The sequence below is a fragment of the Lycium barbarum genome, chromosome 2 (assembly GCF_019175385.1).
Source record: "Lycium barbarum isolate Lr01 chromosome 2, ASM1917538v2, whole genome shotgun sequence".
Lineage (NCBI taxonomy): Eukaryota > Viridiplantae > Streptophyta > Magnoliopsida > Solanales > Solanaceae > Lycium > Lycium barbarum.
The window spans coordinates 47,676,880-47,695,261 of record NC_083338.1 but is presented as its reverse complement, the minus strand read 5'-3'; positions in this window follow the sequence as shown (position 1 = coordinate 47,695,261).

Sequence of the window (18,382 nt, the reverse complement as noted above, 5' to 3'; positions counted from 1 at the left end):
TAACTTAGCAAATTGGGGGTGGTCCGCCTATCGGTGGAACAGTGTAGGTGTCATCATGCAAATTGGATAGTGACAAATAGAAACATTCATTGGACTACTGGTACTTTTTTTTGTAAAAGTACCTCCCTATAATAATATAATTCACATTGACATGTATGGACCATCCATAACCACCAAATTCCCCTAAAACTGACTAAAAATAAGATGAATCCGAATGTTCAACTCTTAATTTCACGCTTGTTCCTTTCCAAAACCCAAATACAATTTCAAGCATAAACTTAGATCTCTTTGTTTACCAAGAAAGTTGAAGGCGGTGAATCAACTGCGAATAAACAGATGTTAGTCCTCTAAATTAAGAAGAGGAAAATTTAGAAGTTCCTTCATATTGTACCCATCTTTTTAATTTGATATAATACATAAACAAGCCCTCAAACTTGACCTCAGCTGGCAAGTATGCTCTCCAACTTTGGGTATGCACAATTAGGCACCTCAACTTGTCTCCAGTCTATCAGCCGAACACTCCAACTTACGAAATGATCATCTAGACACCGCCAAAATTTATGTGCTACATCAGTGCTGCGTCAATAGTTGTGTTTACGTGTTCAACTTGATACAAATTGAGGTGCCTACTTATGCACACCCAAAATTGGAGGACATATTTACCAGCTGAGGCGAAATGTGAAGGCCTGGTTATGTATTATACCTTCTGATTTTGACTCGCGATAATTGCACACACTTGATACCTCTACTATGCTACACGTGTTTACCCATAGACTCATGATATTGTTGGATAAATCCTATGAGTCAACCATACCATCATATCTTTGTCCATTTTATAGTCTCATCACTGCTTCATTGCCAAATGATATATATGTTTTGTAATATCTAGTTTTGCAGTCATTTTCATCGGTAAATCAAGCAAGACGTGTCTCGAGTCATATAGTCCAATTTCCAAATTACCTTTTAATGGGAATCTTTTTGTAATTTTACCGCGAAAACGATCAATTTGAAGTTTGTTTCTTGAGATACAACTGTGGATCAGAAGATCAATCTCTTCCGTCATGAATGTGACTATTGAGACTCGATTGTCAAATTTCAAAATGATATAAGTTGTCGGATCCACCACTCAGACAAGTGTGCGTGGTCGACTAGTAATCAAGTGATAACAAAGATATCGGTCCCATAAGGACTTTCTCAGTCAGATTAAACAGATTCCGAATCAATTTCTATTGTTAATACTTGACCTTTCAGAGTTTTATGTGGTGCGTGTCTAGGTAAAATTTTTGGCCTATAAATATAATTTCTTCAATATTATTTTGAATGAAAGATTTCTGTTTTTTCCCTTCTCTTTTTTATAGCATTCTAAAGCGTTAAAACAATTTAAAGTGACTATATCTCCATGAGTGAGATTTGAACTTCTGCAACTGCTCCGATTATTTCGTGACAATGAACATATGCACTTTTGCCCCTATTTTGTGCTGGTCTTTAAGTTTTTTCCCTCAAGGCAAACAATTTTTTCAAGGGGTATAAATTTATATTTTTGTATTATAATATTCCACAAGTTATTTCCAGCGCCTTTATAGAACTTATGCCTCGCTAGGCATAAGTTCGATTTTGAAGGACAAAAATTAAAGACTAGCCCATATGAAGGGCAAACCGTGCAATTTCTTCAATTGCAACTAAAGTAGATCTTATTATCACGAGTTAGATTTTAGGAAATTTTACGTGGTCTAGATAACATCTAAGAGGTATTTACCTACAGTAACTATATTTTAAATTAATTACCTATTGTAGTTATACTATATATTTAATTACCTACCGTAGCTATACTATATATTTAAAGAGACTACTACACCAGAGAAGAAAAAAACATTCAGAACAAAGTCTCCTTCTTCTCCCTCCATCACCGTCATCATCTCCCACCGAAAAACTCAAGTTCAAGCACCGTCGTCATTTCTCCCTCCACTACTGGCGTAATCCCCCGCCGGAAAACTAGGGAGTTCCAGCACTGTAGTCATCTACCTCCACCACCGGGAAACTTGAGTTCCAGTATCGTCGTCATCTTCTTCTTCCACCACCGTCATCTACTTTTCTCCCTCCACCGCCGTCATTATCTCTGGCCGGAATCCATGGCCAACCGACCATATTTTCTCACATCTGAATGTATTTTATTCTTTGTATTTCTCATATCTGGCGGGACATTTTTTAGTGTAAATACATTGTATCTTTTTATATTTCCGGCTATATTTCTGTATTTCGAAGGAGATTTTTTTTTTTTTTTTTTTTTTTTATATTTTCGCCTGTATTTTTTTGTTTTAAAAAAAATTGTTGTGTGAATACAATGTAAAAGTAGCTACAAATGAATACAGGGAATTGAATACAACCAAATATCCTTGTATATTTTATTTTTTAATTTTTGTTGTTTGAATACGACCGAATTAAATACAGTGTAAAAGTAGATATGACTGAATACAATCGAATTGGATGCAGTGACTTGAACACAACAAATTGAATACATCGGGATACATCCTATGGCAGGAAATAGTAGCTACTAGCTGTAATTAGCTAATTCATTGCGATGACTTGATGGAAGCATCCAAACTATAGTTGTTTCTGTAAGTTTCTCTAGATTTTAATTAAAACATGTGGTCCTTGAATCATAGTGTGATGAGTTGGTATGCCTTGAACCAAGTACTAGAATATACTGGAGGAAGAATCACTTGAGTGGATCCAAATTTCTAAATAAGATGGACATCTGTGATTTTAGGAACTTGGACTTTTACTTAATATTTATTTTATAACTCAAGCACATACTTTAATATTATTTAGCGATAACTTCAGAGACCTTTTTTTAGGTTCGACTTCACAACATTAACTTCTTTTGTAGTTTACGATATTACATTTATCTCCCTTATTTTAATTTAGGACAAAGGTGTAAATATACCCCTCAATTTTGCGATTTAGAGGAGATATACTCCACATTAAAAAAGTAGTGCATAAAAACCATTGCCATTACACAAATGGTGCACTATACCCCTACCGTTACACAAATAGTGCAAATATACCTTTTCATTGCAGATTTTTTTTCAAAGAATTCATAGCTTATTTTTTAGTTAAAATAATGTCATGTATGTCTACCCCATTTTTAGTAGACTTATTTTTCTAAAAACCACGAGGTAATTTTTTTCTAGTGGGTTGTCTGGATCGTTTAAAAAATTTTTACTTGGCTTTAAAAAAATAAGTGTACCTTTTTTTTTAAACGAACCAGACACACCCACTAGGAAAATAATTACCACATGACTTTAAAAAAATAAGCCTACTAAAAAATGCGTAGACTTTTTTTTTTTAAGCCACGTGGCATTTTTTCAATTAAAAACAAGCTAAGTGATTTCTTTTAAAAATTCCGTCAGCAAAATGAGTATATTTTACACCATTTGTATAATGACAGGGGTATATCTGCATCACTAATTAAACGCGGGGTATATCTGCTCTAAACTGCAAAGTTAAGGAGTATATATGCACCTTTTCCCTTTAATCTATTTTTGTATCAATAAATTTAACTTTTTATTATTAATGAAAAGTAATTATAATTTGATTTATTTTCCGTTCCTATTATTTCTTTTCTTATTAGTTAATTTTGTGAATACTTTTCATAAGAAATTAAAAGAATAATTAAATAAAAGAAAATGACCCATTAGACCAGAAACTGTTGTGAGCAAATAAATATTCGGTTACTTTTTCATTTTTCTTTCCCTAATTTTATTTATTACGCACTTAATCATGAGGAACTTAGAAAAATGCTTTTACAATGTCGAACTAACGGCTACCGCTGCCAATTATAAAAGTGGAATCAGTGAATGTGGTTAAAAAGGAGGACGGAGTTAATTGCGTGAATCGTGGTTTATTTTTGTTTTTTAAATATTTGTTATTTCATTAAAAGTTATATATAAAAATCAACTAATCAAAAGAGTATAACATTAAAGGAAAGGGTGAAAATTTACTATAAAAATCAAACTCCCCCTCAACTTTAAACAACTCTCCCCCTTTAGCTTAATTAATTAACTTTTTTAAATGCCTATTTTATCTTTACATTATCAACTTTTGTCTAACGACTCGCCTAGTCGTTTTGAGATTTTTCCTTTATGTTTCCCAAAATATTCTTCCCGTAGTTTCGTCTCGATATTTATGACTTGCAGGGATGAGTGACGCGGTTCCCGAGGCAATCGAGTGGATTTTGGATTGGTTTTAGTGAAATTGGAGTTTTCTAAGTTAAGGAAATGAAGATGTTTGACAAGTTCTCGGACGAGGTTTTTGAACAGAACTTCGATAGGCGAGGTACCTGTAATTGTGATCCGTTTGCCAGAACCGCCTCTTTCTAAAGGGAAAGAGCGTAACTCTGATTTTTGATGCAACAGTCAATGTTACGCCCCGTATCTTAGAGCTAAGGTTAGGCTCATATCATTAGAGTTTTAGTGGAAAAACTGAATGTTTGAATGTTTCGCGAAAATGGTTGATAGGCCTACTTTGGACAGCCATAACTCCTTTATTAGTTGCGAATTTGGAAAAGTACCCTTAATGAAAGTTGTAGTACCTTTCCAAACATATAAGGATCAGGCCAATCGGGGTCTGGATCAAGGAGATATGATCATCTCAAAATGGCTAATAGAGGGGTGCTCAGATTTCGATAGAATCGGCTAAGTTTTGATACGTCTGCCTTCCATCCAAATTCTGTGAAAATATGTTGGACATTTGAGAAAACGTAAAACATGAAAGTTGTATCCCTTTGAAATATCTTTCCAACGGTATATTATGGAGGCAAAACGGAGTTTTTCCCTAGGAGTTATGCCCATTCGACCGAACGCTGTCAGAATGGCCTAGGGCGCCGCCTTGGGCGACGCCCCAAGCCAAATTTGCAGAAAGCATAATTTTTATCAGGGCCTGTAATATAGGCCTAGTGCCCCGCCTTGGGCGACGCACCAGGCCAAATTATGCCTGAAACGTCCTTTTTCAAATTTTATATGTATCCAACTCTGAAAAACTTTTCCCACTTCTTTCTAAACCGTCTTTTTGGAGAGAAAACACTCTAGGGCTTCCACAAAGAATACAAGGTGAGTTCTTACTCAAACCCCATTGATTATTATATCAATCTAACAAAGATTAACACTAGAATCCTAATCTATTCCATAGATTATCGATTGAATCTTCGTCTTGGAAAAAGGAACCCTAGAATCCGAATTCAAGAGGATTGAACTTCAAAAGGTAATACTTCTACTCTCTACTCACTTATAGTTGTGAATTGATGAGTTCTTGGGAGAATCGTAAATGGGTTTGATAAAGAGTATCGTATGAGCTATGCTAGGGTTTTGGATTACTAACTTAGGATTGTCGTAGTCATATGAGTGATGAAGAATGATGTTACTTTCATCGAATTGAGATTGTAGAATCACCTAGAAGTAATAGAATGAGAATTGGGTGAAGAAAGACCATTAATGGAGATTGTAGAGCTTTATGCCCCCAAGTGTTTGATAAAATGCTTAGCTGACCAAAGCATGGATATTATTGCTAATATAGAATCCCTTTGACTTGTATTGGTATAGATCAAAGTTGAAAGGGTTGACGAACGTTGTATTACGCTCAACTGCTGGAATTAAGGTATGTGAGGCTAACTATCTACGTTAGGGAATATTCATGATTCTCCCTACGCCTCATTCTTCATACTTGTCAGTAATTTGACTCAGAATATAGTTTAGCCCTAGTTTCACGATATACTATAGAACTGTTATCTTCTAGGGTTGCAGTTACAAAATTCGTTCATGGTTGTCACTTTGAACATCATGAACTCAACACGTAATCTTTATAGACTTATGCATTGTTATCACATGAGTCTCAGTCAGTGTATAACCAGTTATTTGCATGAGTCCCATAGTCAGAAACAGTTATCATGCTATCAGCTATAGCCAATCTCAGTCTTGTAAATTGTTAATGTTGAACACATGTATCTGTATTTTTGGGCCCTAGGCCACAGTTTATGCATACGTATTGCTTGAGCCCGAGGCCACAGTTTTTGTGCACATTATTTGGGCCCTAGGCCACAGTTATATTTACAGTTTTACAGGTGATTCTTCATCCATAACAGGGAGTACTTCAGCTTCTTGCTTTCCTGTTTAGTTCAGTCTCAGTTTCAGTTCCAGTATTTTGTTGCTTCAGTCGCTTTACATACCAGTACAATTCAAATGTGCTGATGTCCCTTTTTATTGCTTGGGGGCCTGCATCTCGCGATGCAGGTAAGGACGTACAGGTTGACGATCCAGCTACTTAGGAGTGTTCGTATCAGCTACTGTGGTGAGCCCCAGTTTCTTTCGGGGCGATATGAGCCGTGCAGTTCTTACAACTTTCTAGACAATTACATTTTTGTATTCATTAGAGGCTTCATAGACACAGTCCAGATAGTCAGATATTTGTTATGTTAGCCTTGTAGACAATTATACTCAGTCGTTCAGTTGTTTTGGTTTAGCCATGTTGGCTACTTTCAGATACGTTCAGATTGTCTAAGTATTTCCGCATTATGATATTTCAGTCAGACTTTTAGTTAATCAACATGTGTTAGTTTTATTTTATAGATTAGTTGTGTTTTGGTATCACATGTTGATTCAGCCAGCCAGTTGGTTCGCTCGGTCACATGCAGTTAGGCACCGGGTGTCGTGTTACATCCAGGCCCAGGTTCAGAGCGTGACAAAGCTTGGTATTAGAGCCCTAGTTTCAAGTGTCTTAGGGAGTCTATGAAGCCGTGTCCAGTGGGGTCTCTTTTATATATGTGAGGGCCCCACACATATAAGCAGTTGACCACCAAGACATTCAGGATTTGTTTCATTTCTTTCATACTCTAGTTCGTGTAGATAGACCAATGCGTTTTGGAATTCTTCTGACTTGTGCGAATTACGTATTTCAGAAATGGCTCCGAAAAGGAAGTACAACAAGAGAAATACGGCTACTAGACAGAGGGCTACCGTTGATGCAGCAACAGAAGGGGGCACTCAGGCCCAGACAGCCGCCACGACTAATGTCGCAGCTACGCCTCCCAATAATTCGTATGCGGATGTTAGAGGACCTATTCAGCTGCTCACTCAAATGTTTCCAAATCAGGCCCAACGACAGGAAACGACCCTTAGCTTAGGTGCTTGTAGTGGGTCAAACAGTTCTAGGACTCAGGAGTTTATGCGGATGAAGCCACCAGTATTCACAGGGTCAAAGAAGGAGGAAGGCCCCCGGAGTTTCATTGATGGACTCCAGAAAATATTTCGTGTGATGCATGCTACTGATACAGAGGCAGCAGAACTCGGAGCTTTCCAGCTGCAAGATGTGACCCATATTTGGTATGAGACATGGGAACAGTCCCGAGGAGAGGAAGCACCTTCTGCTACTTGGGATGAATTTGCAGACGCTTTCATTGAGCATTTCATGCCAATTGAGGTCAGGGAAGCCAAGGCTACAAAGTTTGAAAATCTAAGGCAGAAGGACATGACTGTTCAGGACTATTACCTCAAGTTCGTGTCATTGTCCAGACATGCTCGTCACATGGTTCCTGATATGAGAGCCGTGGTTAGAAGATTTGTACTTGGGCTTAAACCCAAGTTGCACAGGGATGCCACCACAGCTGCTCAGAATGACAAGATGACTATTTCCAAGATATTGGCATTCGTGCAAGGTAACGAGATAAGGATGAAGGAAGAAGAAGCCCTGCAGAAGCAAAAAGATAGAGAGTTCAATAAGAGGGCTAAGTCTGCTGGTAATTTCAGTCAGGGAGGATCTCAGGGAGGTGGCAACCGTCAGTTCTTTAAGAATAGGTCATCAAGACCTGCTCCCTCTACAGCTAGTGCTCCATCTCAGAGGTCCAAGTTTAACTAGAAAGGCCAGAACTTTGGAACGGCAGGCTCACAGTCACAGGCCAGCGTGACCAACCGTCGTTTTCAACACCCTACTTGCAACACTTGTGGTAAGAGACATTCAGGAGTATGCCATTAGGGCATGGATGGTTGTTTTGGGCATGGTCAGCCAGGTCATTTTCTGCGGGATTGTCTGTCAGCAAGACAAAATACTGGAGGTAAAGTAATGTAGCTCAGTCCACAAATTCAGCAGCTCCCCAAAATTCCCAAGCCCAGCAGGGGCGCGGGGCAACAAAGTCCGGTAATACGGGCGGTGGTCAGAAATGTCTGTATGCACCGTCAGGTCGGCAGGTTACAGAGGCTCCTGAGATGTTGTCACAGGTATGCTAACAGTCTTCACCTTCGATATATTTGATCTTATGGACCCAGGATCCACTCTATCTTATGTAACCCCGTATATTACTAAGAAATTTGGGATAGAACCCGAAAAATTGCATGAACCTTTCGAAGTTCCACACCGGTTGGGGAATCAGTTATAGCTAGGCGTATCTATAGGGGTTGTCCAGTGTTAATCTACCACCGCCATAGCAGACTTAATAGAATTGGAGATGGTAGATTTTGATGTAATCATGAGTATGGATTGGTTAGAGTCCTATTATGCCTCTGTGGGTTGTAGAACCAAAACTGTGATATTTGATTTTCCCGATGAACTTATAGAATGGAAAGGTAATTTAGTAGCACCTAGGGGTGGATTTATTTCCTACCTTAGAGCCAGAAAAATGATCTCCAAGGGGTATATTTACCACTTAGTTCGAGTCAGGGATGCAGATGCCCAGACTCCAGCTCTTCAGCTAGTACCAGTTGTCAGTGAATTTCCAGGAGTCTTTCCAGATGACCTACCCGGATTCCCTCCCGATAGGGAAATTGACTTTGGGATCGACCTACTCCCCGGCACTAAGCCGATATCTATTCCCCCATATAGGATGGCCCCAGCAGAGTTAAAGGAGTTGAAAGTTCAGTTGAAGGATCTTCTTGATAAGGGATTTATAAGGCCAAGTGTCTCACTTTGGGGCGTACCGGTCTTGTTTTTTCGGAAGAAGGATGGATCCTTGCGTATGTGTATAGACTACCACCAGTTGAACAAGGTCACCATTAAAAACAAGTATCCTCTTCCCAGACTAGACGACCTATTTGATCAACTTCAGGGTGCTCAGTGTTATTCTAAGATTGACCTCAGATCAGGCTACCATCAGTTAAAGGTTAAGGAAGTTGATATTCCTAAAATCGCTTTCAGAACCCGCTATGGTCATTTTGAATTTCTTGTAATGTCGTTTGGGTTGACGAATGCACCAACAACTTTTATGGATCGTATGAACAGAGTCTTCAAGCCTTATCTCGATTTATTCGTCATTGTGTTTATTGATGACATATTGGTGTATTCCCGTAGTGAGGCTGATCATGCAGAGCATCTTAGAATAGTGTTGCAGACACTCAAGGATCGTGAGCTTTATGCAAAATTCTCAAAGTGCGAGTTTTGGCTAAAGTCAGTGGTATTCTTAAGTTATGTGATTTCAAGCGAAGGTGTTAAAGTGGACTTTCAGAAAATTGACGCTGTTAAGAATTGGCCCGGACCCACATCAGCATTAGATATCAGAAGTTTCCTGGGTCTGGCAGGTTATTACAGGCAATTCGTGGAGGGTTTTTCCACTATCTCAGCTCTGTTGATGAAACAGACTCAGAAAAAGGTTAAGTTTCAGTGGTTGGATGCATGTGAACAGAGTTTCGAAGAGTTGAAGAAGAGATTGACTTCTGCTCCAGTTTTGACACTACCAGAAGGAACCGAGGGGTTCGTTGTTTATTGCGATGCTTTGGGAGTTGGTCTCGGATGTGTTTTAATGCAGCATGGTAAGGTTGTTGCTTATGCGTCTATACAGCTTAAGACTCATGAGAAGAATTATCCGACTCATAACTTAGAGTTAGCAGTTGTGGTTTTTGCACTTAAGATATGGCGGCACTACTTGTATGGAGTGCATGTGGATATTTTCACCGATCATAAAAGCCTGCAGTATATTTTCAAGCAAAGAGAGTTGAATCTTAGGCAGAGAAGATGGCTCGAATTGCTTAAGGACTATGATGTGGACATTCTCTATCATCCAGGGAAGGCGAATATTGTAGCTGATGCTCTCAGTCGGCATTCTATGGGAAGTTTAGCTCACGTTGAGGCAGACACACGAACTATGACAAAGGAAGTCCACCGCTTAGCAAGCCTAGGAGTTCGATCACGTACTTCTGAGGAGGTCTGACTGACAGAGCTTGGTTTTTCTTCCTTGACTCGAGACCTCTTTCACTGAGCTTCAGTTGGATGTACAAGGGATGGGTGATCACCTTACAGTAGCTGCAAAAAGACAAACAAGGCTGGCTCTTATTGAGGATGAGAAACCTTTCGGGTAGAATTACTGAATGAATACGAGCTGTGGCTAATACCCGAGGCATAAAAGAAGCATTTTCTACGGGATCCCGAAACCACCAGCCACCCCGACCTAATACTGAAGATGGCGGAGTTGTTGTTCAGAACAGGGCTGAATCCTCCTTAGTAGCAGAAGTGAAAGAAAAACAGTTTAGTGATCCCTGCCTGTTACAGCTAAAGGAGGGAATTCACAAACACAAGACTACGACCTTTGAACAAGGGAGAGATGATGGTACTTTGAGGTATAGAGGCAGACTATGCGTTCCAGACATAGATAGGCTCAGAGATTGAATTATGTCTGAAGCCCACAATTCTAGGTATTCCCTTCACCCAGGTTCCACAAAGATGTATCATGATATTAAGGAGATTTATTGGTGGAATGACATGAAGATGAACGTAGCAGATTTTATGGCGAAGTGTCCAAATTGCCAGCAAGTGAAAGCCAAACACCAGAGGCTTGGTGGGTTGGCTCAGAACATAGATATTCCCGTCTGGAAATGGGAAATGATAAATATGGATTTCGTAGCAGGTTTACCTCGTTCAGCTAGGAAGCATGATTCAATCTGGGTGATTGTGGACAGACTTACGAAGTCAGCGCACTTCTTACAAGTTAAGAACATAGATGCAGCGGAGGATTATGCCAAGTTGTATCTTCGTGAAATTGTCAGACTTCATAGGACTCCAGTGTCCATTATTTCAGATCGTGGTGCTAAGTTCATAGCAAAATTTTGGAAATCTTTTCAGAAAGGATTAGGCTCAAAGGTTAACCTTAGTACAACTTTTCACCATTAGACAGATGGTCTGGCAGAGCGCACCATCCAGACCCTTAAGGATATGTTGAGAGCATGTGTCCTTGATTTTAAAGGTAATTGGGATGATCACCTACCTCTTATCAAGTTTTCTTACAATAACAGTTACCATGCTGGAATTGGGATGGCACCATTTGAAGCTCTTTATGGGCGGAGGTGTAGATCACTGATTGGTTGATTCGAAGTTGGTGAAGCAGAGTTGTTGAGACTAGATTTGGTCTATCAGGCTATGGAAAAGGTCAAGTTAATTCAAGAGTGTTTGAAGACGGCTCAAAGTCGCCAAAAGTCTTACACAGGTGTGAGACAGAGAGATTTAGAGTTTGAAGTTAATGATTGGGTATTTCTTAAAGTCTTGCCTATGAAGGGTGTCATGAGGTTTGGTAAGAAGGGAAAACTAATCCCCGCTATATTAGACCATACATAATTCTGCGAAAGATTGGTCTAGTAGCTTATGAGCTCGAATTGCCACAAGATTTAGTTGCCGTACACCCAGTGTTTCATGTGTCCATGTTGAAAAAGTGTGTGGGACTCGTTGGTTATCCCAACTAATTGCATAGCATTCAATGATAGTTTGACTTGTGAAGAATTCCCAGTGAAAATCCTTGATCGTCAGGTCCGTAAGTTAAGGACTAAAGAGGTAGCCTCAGTAAAGGTTTTGCGGAGAAGCCAGAAAGTTGAAGAGGCCACATGGGAAGCCGAAGAAGACATGAAGTCCAAATATCCCTATCTCTTCGAAGAATCAGCAAAAAACAGTGAAGGTATTATACTTCCCCTCTCAGATCTTTCCTTTTATAATTTCCAAATTATCAGTATTCAGCCTGCTAGACAGTCTGTTAATAGTTACTCAGTCCAACAGATAATTCAGTTCAGACCCTTTAAGTTCAGTTTTCATGTGCTCATGTCAGTAGTGTGCACATGTCGCATCAGTCCCTTTTAACCAAGACCATCATTTGAGGATGAATGATCCCAAGGGGGAGATAATGTTATACCCCGTATCTTAGAGCTAAGGTTAGGCTCGTATTATTAGAGTTTTAGTGGAAAAACTGAAGGATTGAACGTTTGGCGAAAATGGTTGATAGGCCTATTTCGGGCAGCCATAACTCCTTTGTTAGTTGGAAATTCGGGAAAGTACCCTTAATGAAAGTTGTAGTACGTATAAATACCTTTCCAAGCATATAAGGATCAGGCCAATCGGGGTATGGATCAAGGAGATATGATCATCTAAAAATGGCTAATAGAGGTGTGCTCAGATTTCGATAGAATCGGCTTAGTTTTGATACGTCTGCCTTCCAGCCCAATTTCGTGAAAATATGTTGGACATTTGAGAAAACGTAAAACATGAAAGTTGTATCCCTTTGAAATATCTTTCCAACGGTATATTAAGGAGGCAAAACGGAGTTTTTCCCTAGGAGTTATGCCCATTCGACCGAACGCTGTCAGAATGGCCTAGGGCGCCGCCTTGGGCGACGCCCCAAGCCAAATTTGCAGAAAGCATAATTTTTATCAGGGCTTGTAATATAGGCCTAGTGCCCCGCCTTGGGCGATGCACCAGGCCAAAATATGCCTGAAACGTCCTTTTTCGAATTTTATATGTATCCAACTCCGAAAAACTTTTCCCACTTCTTTCTAAACCGTCTTTTTGGAGAGAAAACACTCTACGGCTTCCACAAAGCATACAAGGTGAGTTCTTACTCAAACCCCATTGATTATTATATCAATCTAACAAAGATTAACGCTAGAATCCTAATCTATTCCATAGATTATCGATTGAATCTTCGTCTTGGAAAAAGGAACCCTAGAATCCGAATTCAAGAGGATTGAACTTCAAAAGGTAATACTTCTACACTCTACTCACTTATAGTTGTGAATTGATGAGTTCTTGGGAGAATCGTAAATGGGTTTGATAAAGAGTATCGTATGAGCTATGCTAGGGTTTTGGATTACTAACTTAGGATTGTTGTAGTCATATGAGTGATGAAGAATGATGTTACTTTCATCGAATTGAGATTGTAGAATCACCTAGAAGTAATAGAATGAGAATTGGGTGAAGAAAGACCATTAATGGAGATTGTAGAGCTTTATGCCCCCAAGTGTTTGATAAAATGCTTAGCTGACCAAAGCATGGATATTATTGCTAATATAGAATCCCTTTGACTTGTATTGGTATAGATCAAAGTTGAAAGGGTTGACGAACGTTGTATTACGCTCAACTGCTGGAATTAAGGTATGTGAGGCTAACTATCTACGTTAGGGAATATTCATGATTCTCCCTACGCCTCATTCTTCATACTTGTCAGTAATTTGACTCAGAATATAGTTTAGCCCTAGTTTCACGATATACTATAGAACTGTTATCTTCCAGGGTTGCAGTTACAGAATTCGTTCATGGTTGTCACTTTGAACATCATGAACTCAACACGTAAGCTTTATAGACTTATGCATTGTTATCACATGAGTCTCAGTCAGTGTATAACCAGTTATTTGCATGAGTCCCATAGTCAGAAACAATTATCATGCTATCAGCTATAGCCAATCTCAGTCTTGTAAATTGTTAATGTTGAACACATGTATCTGTATTTTTGGGCCCTAGGCCACAGTTTATGCATACGTATTGCTTGAGCCCGAGGCCACAGTTTTTGTGCACATTATTTGGGCCCTAGGCCACAGTTATATTTTCAATTTTACAGGTTATTCTTCATCCATAACAGGGAGTACTTCAGCTTCTTGCTTTCCTGTTTAGTTCAGTCTCAGTTTCAGTTCCAGTATTTTGTTGCTTCAGTCGCTTTACATACCAGTACAATTCAAATGTGCTGATGTCTCTTTTTATTGCTTGGGGGCCTGCATCTCGCGATGCAGGTAAGGACGTACAGGTTGACGATCCAGCTACTTAGGAGTGTTCGTATCAGCTACTGTGGTGAGCCCCAGTTTCTTTCGGGGCGATATGAGCCGTGCAGTTCTTATAGCTTTCTAGACAATTACATTTTTGTATTCATTAGAGGCTTCATAGACACAGTCCAGATAGTTAGATATTTGTTATGTTAGCCTTGTAGACAATTATACTCAGTCGTTCAGTTGTTTTGGTTTAGCCATGTTGGCTACTTTCAGATACGTTCAGATTGTCTAAGTATTTCCGTATTATGATATTTTAGTCAGACTTTTAGTTAATCAACATGTGTTAGTTTTATTTTATAAATTAGTTATGTTTTGGTATCACATGTTGATTCAGCTAGCCAGTTGGTTCGCTCGGTCACATGCAGTCAGGCACCGGGTCCCAAGCCTAGGTTCGGGGCGTGACAATCAACATTGAGGGTAAATGCGTCATTTTCAAAGTTTCATCGATTCCATTTGGTCCGGAATATGATTTTTGACTTATTCGGATCATTGGTTCGGGTTCTGAGGTGTTCGGATGTGATTTGGATCGTTAGTTGAGAATATAGGAGTTGACTGGTCAACACCGGGTCAAGACGACCTCTTTTGGAAATTTTGAGTGCACGAGCGAGTTTCTAGCATGTTTTATGACTGAAATGCATATTTGGTTTGTATCTGGGGTAGTTCGGATGAGTTTCGGGTGTTTGAACGGAATTCGAAAGAAATCAATTTTTTGCTAGTTTCCTCCTACGCGATCGCGTTGGAGGTCTCGTGTTTATGAGGTCGTGGGTTCAGGAGAGTCATGATCGCGACTTCTTTTTCGTGTTCGCGCATAAGGGAGAGGGGTCTGGATCGGGTCACGTTGGTCTATCGCGATCGTGATGGGCACGTCGCGTTCGCGATGGGCTGGGCTGGGTAGGTCCGCATTTGTGAAGAAGGAATCATGCCTGGATAGTTTTAAAACCCCTTTTTCGAATTTCATCTTTCTAAACACATTTTGAGAGCTGGAGAGCTCGGATTTTAGTGATTCCAAGTGCTATCTTTAAGATTCTACATTAAGGTATGTTCTTAACCATAATCTAAGCCTTTTCCTATGATGTCATCATCTATTTAGTTAGTTCCTTCATGATTTGGATTGTAGAATAAAAAGTTATCTATGAAAATGGGTTTAATATTCTTGATCAAATTAAAGGTCCATTTGGGGTAAGATTTTCATGATTTTAGGATTCTGACTATTTAGACTATGGGCAAAGCGAATTTAAGTCGAAATTACAGTTTTGGCTTTCGGGGCTCAAGATGGGGGTTTGGGTTGACCTTTTGCACCCGAATCCTTTATATGACAATATAGGTGTCAATAGATTCATATTCTTATGTAGATACCATATTTGAACATATTGGGTTCGTTCGAAAGCTCAAAAGAAAGGAAAGGAAAGGCCACATAATGACTCTTCGGCTTCGGATTCAGGCAAGTCGAGACTTACTAGACACTTTATGTAGTGTTATGTGTTACAAAAACAACAACAACCCAGTGTAATCCCACAAAGTGGAGTCTGGGGAGGGTAGGATGTACGCAGACCTTACCTCAACCTTTTTAGGATAGAGAGGCTGTTTCCAATAGACCCTCGGCTTAAAAAAAAACTGTAGTGTTATGTGTTGATTAATGTAATTAAGGGGAGTAACGAGAAATTAGGGGTCCAGTACTCGTGAGGTGCCGAGCACTTGTGCGGGTACCGGTGTATCTGTATGGGTAACTAAAACATGAAAGAATTGTTCTTTGTGACGAAGAATGTATGTTTAGCCTTCGGGCCTTGGAGGTAGTGGATAAATCTACTAGGTTGGTATGATTGTTGCTTATTTGGGCTATGATAGCCGTGAATTGACTGATACTTGTGAATATCGATTTGTCTTGCATTCGTCACTCCACATCTCGTCTAAATTATGAAAGAGAAATTGACCTTGATAAATTGAATTGATATTATGCATTTGCATGGTGTACGTATATCCATTACATTAATTCATGATATTATTGGCATATGATTGATGAGATACGGGAAAGGGGCCTTAGAGGCTGGATATGGGATATGATACAGGGACGAAATGAGGACGAAATTATAGCCTATATGCTGTTAATCAATGTAATCTGGGACATCTGATACTCCAGACGGGTATATAGACCTCACGAATCCTCGATGGGTCACGTGAAATCTACTGCAGGAGCGTGTGTATACTAGTGCATATGACCATTGCATTGCATACATTTCACTTGCATTTCATACCATCTTTACTTGATTGAATTGTTTTCATGCCATACTTGTCCACGTTGTTGAAAAGGTTGAATCATTATTACTTTAGCTAGAAAGGGGTAAACTTATGATTTGGTTGAGTTGCGGACTCCTTACTTTAATTGTTGAAATGCATAGAAACTGCAAATCTTAATACTAACAAAGCAAAGAGGTGAGTATCGGAAGTATCAACCCTCGTCATCGCTATAGTTTAGGGTCGGTCAACGATGCTTCTAGGTACACGTGCCTCCCGGTCACTCTACACTTGCTGCACCTTTTGTGTGCAGGTTCGGATCCGAGCACGAGTGAAGTTCGAGGTTCGGGCGATCATTGAGTCATACCACTTTTGGAGTCTACGGTGAGTTGATGATGGTATCATTGAGTCATACCACTTTTGGAGTCTACGGTGAGTTGATGATGGTATCATTGAGTCATACCACTTTTGGAGTCGAGGGTGAGTTGATGATGGTGCCACAACACTAGACTTCTTCCTGTCTTTACTTTCTCCCTTTCTTTATTTCAGATAGTATTATGTAGTACTCCAAAATTGTATTCCGATTAGTAGCTCTTGTACTTGTGACTTTCAGATTTTGGGGAGTAGTTTGACTTAGACTTATTTCTATTTAAGTTATTTAAGACTATTTAAGTATTGTGGGTTGTTTTTCTTTACTTTCCGCATTTAGTTTATGTTTTGAAACTTGTTTTGATATGAGGATTTGCCTATAGGCTTGGGGTAGGTGCCCTCACGGTACAAAAGGAATTTTGTGTCGTGACACTTTGCCTTTTTTTTTTTTACTTCTCCAAAATCATGATTTTTTTTAATCTATGTAACAAAATCCATAAAAAATAAATTATTATTTTTGAGATAAAGAAGAAAATGAGAAATACTAATTGAGTTTACAAGTTAATGAAGTTTTATAATGAAATAAACGAGCAGAATAAAAAATTAATTGTATTAATAATAATCAAACTTATTCAAGTGATAATACAACAGGTAATAATAACTTTATAAACATGCTTTAGTGAAGGTATTACGAAAATAATTAATTAAAATAGAGGTATATATTATAACAAATCCTAAAGATTCTCTATTTAAATTGCAAACAAATTTTGAATTATAATTGTTTTTTAAAGTTCCATCAATGACAATCAAAACTCGTTAACTATATATACAACAAAGAATAGGAGAGAAATGAATCTTAAATTCATACATGCATGTGCATATATATACATACTTTTTTTTTTTACATATAAATACTTAATGTGTGTAATATTAAAATAAAAATCATATAAATATATTATAAAATTTTGTGAAAATTTTATAAAAAAAGATTATTCTACTTATAATGTTGGTGAACTTAAAAAAAACTCTATAAATACTTAGGTTACAAAAGATAAGTATTATATATATTACATAGATATAGAGGATTGAAGATGTCAAGGATAAAATAGACATTGCATAGGATGAGGGGAGTGTCTATTGTTCAAAGTTGAGAGGGTAAATGATTTTAAAGGGAAAATTGATAAGATAGTAATTAATTTGCGCTAATGATAAATACGTTAAAATAATTGTTACGAAACATTTAAAATAAGAAAAGTAAGCGTTATATTGCAAACTACGTGGCAGGTCAGTGTTACGAAGATAACCGTGGAGGAAGGTCTCTGAAATAATCCCTATTATTTATGTTATTTAAAAAAATAAATTTGTGCTCATTAATATTGAATACACGCGCTGACGCACGTACCATGAATCTAGTCAACGTATGTGTATCTAATTATAGATAATATATTTCCTTTTTCACTTATGTTACATTATTAGTAATATCTTTATATTTTGAACATAATTTCAGAATTTCTTGAAAAGGTATTTTTTCTCTCTTTTATTTGAATACATTCTTGAAACTAAAACCAATTGCATATTTTCCTTTTATTTACTTAGGTTTTCGAAATTGAAGATAATTCGATTTTGGATTATATGCAAGCTTACGTCATGAAATCCTACCTTATATTGTTTGGGGTTGTTTGGTTGGAAACAAGTTATCCACTTATCCCAAGATGACTTCTCCTAGGATT